Here is a 5,187-nt window from a genome sequence, read left to right as displayed (position 1 = left end):
CACACACACACACACACACACACACACACACACACACACACACACACACACGTTTGTGCTGTTTGTTGGAACTGTCAGTCCTGCCCTTGTGACGTGGACGTTGTCCAGACTGACACTAAAAGCAGACAGGACTCAGCTCTGATCGTCACGATAACGAGCTGATGGGGAGACAGACGAGCTCCAGCCGCCACACCTGATCACGGCGCGAGCGTTCACTTCCTGTCATGTGTGTAAACAACCGGTGCGACGTGCTCTGCACGGATGAAACAACTTGTCTTTTTCTGTTTTTACAGAGACGACCACATTCAGCCACGTCTGCCAGGACCAGCGGAGGAAAACTCACGTTGTGTCCAACCCATCTGGACCCAGACAGGATGTGGTTCCTGAACAGTTTTCAGACTTCAAAACTGAAACTTTATATATAAATCCAGGTATTTGTGCTTTTTTACATGGATTTCACTGTTTTTAGTGTTTATTTACATGTTTTTTTTCTGTCTGCTGGATCTCTTCCAGGTTCTACACAGTTCCCATCACAAGACGTGCCTGAATGCTGACATACATACTTTTTATGATCTGAGAGCAACGTGAGCAAAATCCAATGTTTTTGCATCTATATACTGTGTCATTTAATGCATCGTTTTAGGATAAAAAGTGCAGTCTTTGATGGGAAACGAGGCGTGAGTCTGTTTCCAGGATCTGAGCTCAGAAAGCTTGTGGTTTTGGAGCTAAATGGTAGAAAACATTTGCATGGATGTCTGCACCACGACGACAGTCGTGGTCTTGACTTGWCTCAAAACAGAAAAAGGGTAAAAATTCAGCTGATTTCATGACATGAAGCTCTCAGAAAACAAACACGAGACATTATCGCTGACAGTTTTTCCATTCGTACTAATTTCCTGTGACTAAAGTCTGACGTGGTGAACTCCCCTCACCCGGCTCCTGCTGCCGTCTGTCACCTCAGAGCTTTAACACAAAGGGACGTGCGCGATTGAGCCTCTTCAAAGCACTAACAGACTGTCTGGACCTTTTACAGACAGGAAAGAGAGACGGACTATTAACCTCCAACACCCTGCGGCCTGTCATTCTGCCCGTTTCCCTGCCTCTGCTGCACCATCAGCACCTGGAATTGGCTGTGGGGGGTGGAGGGGTGAAGAGGTGTGTGATTGGGTCGGCTGAGGCCAGAGACAGGTTTCAGAGACGGGTCAGTGGCTTTGTGTGACACGTTGTACAGCTTGAGGTTCAGCAGCATCAGAGAGTATCGTAGCTGCAGGATGGCTCCAGAAATGATCCAAACCAGAAGAGCAGCTGTTGTGTGGTATGGTGCAGCATGAGGGCCAAAATTAAGACTAATGTGCAGCCAGTGGTTGCTACATCCTTGTATCAGGAGGCTTTATTTATTCTTAAGCCAGATATTGAACTGATTAATGATAGGCCGGCACCGCTAACTGAGCAGCTGACCCCGCTAATTGAGAGGCCGGGGCTGGCAAATGCGAAAAAGATTATTCATTTGTGTTAGCATCAGAGAGGCTAGCGACTAGCATGGATAAGCTGGCGTTAGCATCAGAGAGGCTAGCGACTAGCATGGATAAGCTGGCATTACCATTGAAGTGACTAGCGACTAGCATGGATAAACTGGCGTTAGCATCGGAAAGGCTAGTGACTAACATGGAGAAACTGGCATTAGCATTGGAGAGGCTAGCGACTAGCATGGATAAACTGGAGTTAGCATTTCGAGGCTAGGGACTAGCATGGATAAGCTGGCATTAGCATTGGAGAGGCTAGCGACTAGCATGGATAAACTGGCGTTAGCATTGGAGAGGCATGGATAAACTGGAGTTAGCATTGGAGAGGCTAGCGACTAGCATGGATAAACTGGCGTTAGCATTGGAGAGGCTAGTGACTAGCATGGATAAACTGGAGTTAGCATTGGAGAGGCTAGCGACTAGCATGGATAAACTGGCATTAGCATTGGAGAGGCTAGTGACTAGCATGGATAAACTGGAGTTAGCATTGGAGAGGCTAGTGACTAGCATAAACTGGTGTTAGCATTGGAGAGGCTAGTGACTAGCATGGATAAACTGGCGTTAGCATTGGAGAGGCTAGTGACTAGCATGGATAAACTGGCATTAGCATTGGAGAGGCTAGCGACTAGCATGGATAAACTGGAGTTAGCATTGGAGAGGCTAGCAACTAGCATGGATAAGCTGGAGTTAGCATTGGAGAGGCTAGCAACTAGCATGGATAAGCTGGCATTAGCATTGGAGAGGCTAGTGACTAGCATGGATAAGCTGGCATTAGCATTGGAGAGGCTAGTGACTAGCATGGATAAACTGGCCTTAGCGTTGGAGAGGCTAGTCACTAGCATGGATAAACTGGCCTTAGCGTTGGAGAGGCTAGCGACTAGCAAGCCTAGGCTGCTCACCTACTTTATTAGACACAAACCTTTTTGAATAAGCAGCATCTGGGAGTGTGATGGCTCCAGAAATGATCCAAACCAGAGGAACACATGTTGTTTGACGCTCCAGGACAAAGGTGGAACAGTGTATCCATGATGTAGGACCTTCTACTGATGCTGAAAATGACAAATGTTCATCTCAAACATGGAGGATAGTGGGCCTTGAGGACCAGGATTGGGCACTGCTGGTCCAAACAACCAAAGACAAAAAGCTTATAGATGTAAACTGGGCCTGAAACCAGAATCTCACTAGACTTCAGCATTGGTAACACAGAACTGCAAGAAAACTGTGAGAAAAACAGCAATTTTTTAAAAATAAATTATAGGCGTTGGTCACCAAGTGAGAAGTAAACACACAGTAGCCATGTTTCCATCCAATTTTAATGCACATTTTAAGGGAACTTTTAAAATGTCACAAAAAAACGAAATGCACATCAGACGTGTTTCCATCAACTGGCTTGGAACAAATCAACCAGGCTACACAAAATGCAATTACGTCAGACATTACACATGGCAGTTATAAACAGGAAGTAAAGTCTCAAGCTCACAGGGATACACATCAAATGATAGAAGTTATCYGGAATGTGTTGCTGCTATCAGGAAAGTTGTAATTATTCTGTCATATTGGTGATGTCCCTGCTGACTGGACATGTAGAAAAAGAAATATAATTCTCTTCACGTTACAGGAATATCCAGGAAGACGCCGACAGGAGGAAGGTCCAGCTGCAGCCACTACAATTATTGGACAGCAGGAAAAGCTGATCGAGGTAAACAATGACTATAGCTGCGTTTCCATTGCAAATGTGCACAAAACTTTGTCCATTAAGTAAGAAATGTTATTAAAGTCACGTGAATACGTTTGTTCTCATGATAAGTCATTACAAACATGGCAGCGATGGATGTAAACACATAGCATGTTGCTACCACGACACTAGCGCTCATCATCAGAGGAGACGTCGGCGTCTTTTATCGAGGCTTTCCNCGACACTAGCGCTCATCATCAGAGGAGACGTCGGCGTCTTTTATCGAGGCTTTCCAGAGACAAGTCCCTACTTGGGAGCGGCTACGTATGCTGTGTTTTTGGSAAATTGTAGTCGGTGAGTTTACTACTTTATACTACTTCTGTGATATTACTACTACTTCTACTTCCTGTTACCTTCTTCATCATCGTCTTTTTCACCAGTAGAAACAGCCGGTTGTTGATCAGGTGACTCCTGTGATGCGAAAAAAGTGTTTCCATTGCAGTTTTGCGAAAAACACCAATTTCGATACGGCCGAAAAACCACCTCATCCCAGCACAAAAACATTTTGTCGAAAAACGTAATTTCTTTCGAAACTGACGTGTTTCCATTGAGCAAATTTATTTTTGAAATTCTAATTTGTGCATTTTCATGGTCAGTGGAAACGCAGCTACAGTCACAAGTATGTTTTTTGGTCAACTCTTTTTCGGAAAATCGAAAAACCACCTCACGCGAGTGTAAAAAAWTTTTTTTGTGAAACTGACAAAGTTTTTGCGACTTTCGCATTTTCCATCCAACTTTTCTAATGTGATAATTCAAAGTGCGCATAAAAAACKTTGATGGAAACACGGCTAGTTGCAGTTTTTATCTTCTAAAGCATCAAACGGTTATTTTAAAGACATGAAAACATCTTTGAAACTTTCAGGGGCCACATTTGGCCCGCTGGCCTTAAGTTTGRTACATGCTGTAAAGGTTTTCTGTCATAGACCAGACCCTGTGCAGGTGTCAAAACTCAACTCTGAGGAACTTTGAGGATATTTGAAGACGTTTCAGAGACTTCCTGGTGAATYCAGTTGCAGCTCGGCGAAATTTAAAAAACACTGTTTTATGGATGTGAAACCAGCATCAAACTGCTCAAAATCATCAGTGTTTTAAACTCATTACCAAAAAAATAATTGAAAATAACAACTTTGTTAAGTTTCAACACAAAACCAACACAGACTGATTCAAAAAGTTTATTTTTTCCTGTTTGTCTTCCTAAATAAAACACAAAAAAGATGAAGAATGCTTTAAAATAAATTTTTTTTTCATGTATGTTTGAGACTTGTCACCATGCCCCTCTGTGTTTAACTAACTACCCCCTCCCCCCCCAAGTCAAGGAGAAACAAATCGCCCTCGTTTGGAGGCAATTCTCAACATGCGTCATTTGGTCCCTTTTCATGGGACGTTTGCTCAGAGGAACCTTTCGCKCACACGGAATCAGAACGGCGAACGGGGACCTCCGACAGCAGTGGCGAGTGGCGCAGGAGTCCCCATAAAGCCAAGGTTAATCTCCCACCCCCTTCCTCTCCATCCATCACTGAGCAGCTGAGAGGAGGGGTGACAGACCACATTCAACTCGTAACCGTGTGGGATGAAAGCAAAACGAGGTGAACAGAAATACAGCTGATGGTGGGGGGGGTGGGGGGTCTGCATCGCCCCATTGTCTCCTCAAGTAGCCATAAAGGGCGTAGGAGCTGAGAGATCATAAGCCTCGTTTGTCAGGAGTTATGGCTGCTATCAGAAGGCAGGCAGACCGGGCCGATCGCGGCTCAGGATGGAGTTGTCACCGYCAGCTGCTGATGCTGGGGGGTCAGGAGGGATCTGGGGTGGACAGCAGCCAGGACGACAGAGGGAGACCAGTAGAGACATCACTGTCACCGCTGATCAACGGTCAGCAGGAGGCGGCAGCATGAAGACAGGCAGGCTGAGTGATGCTTGTTTTTACTGAAA

At 45.1% G+C, this 5,187-nt stretch overlaps 1 long non-coding RNA gene across 1 annotated transcript in view; it reads left to right on the top strand.

Annotated features, from left to right (window-relative positions):
- The window catches only part of LOC106532798 (uncharacterized), a 58,650-nt gene extending 55,355 nt beyond the window's left edge, over positions 1-3,295 (top strand). The window contains exons 5-7 of the long non-coding RNA XR_001312149.1: positions 294-431; positions 514-584; positions 3,142-3,295. This is a non-coding gene — a long non-coding RNA (uncharacterized LOC106532798). The remainder of the gene's footprint in view (positions 1-293; positions 432-513; positions 585-3,141) is intronic.
- The last annotated feature ends 1,892 nt before the right edge of the window (positions 3,296-5,187 follow it).

Source organism: Austrofundulus limnaeus, unplaced genomic scaffold (assembly GCF_001266775.1).
Source record: "Austrofundulus limnaeus strain Quisiro unplaced genomic scaffold, Austrofundulus_limnaeus-1.0 Scaffold832, whole genome shotgun sequence".
Classification (NCBI taxonomy): domain Eukaryota; kingdom Metazoa; phylum Chordata; class Actinopteri; order Cyprinodontiformes; family Rivulidae; genus Austrofundulus; species Austrofundulus limnaeus.
Note: the sequence above shows the minus strand (reverse complement) of the source record. Positions and strands in the feature narration are given on the sequence as shown.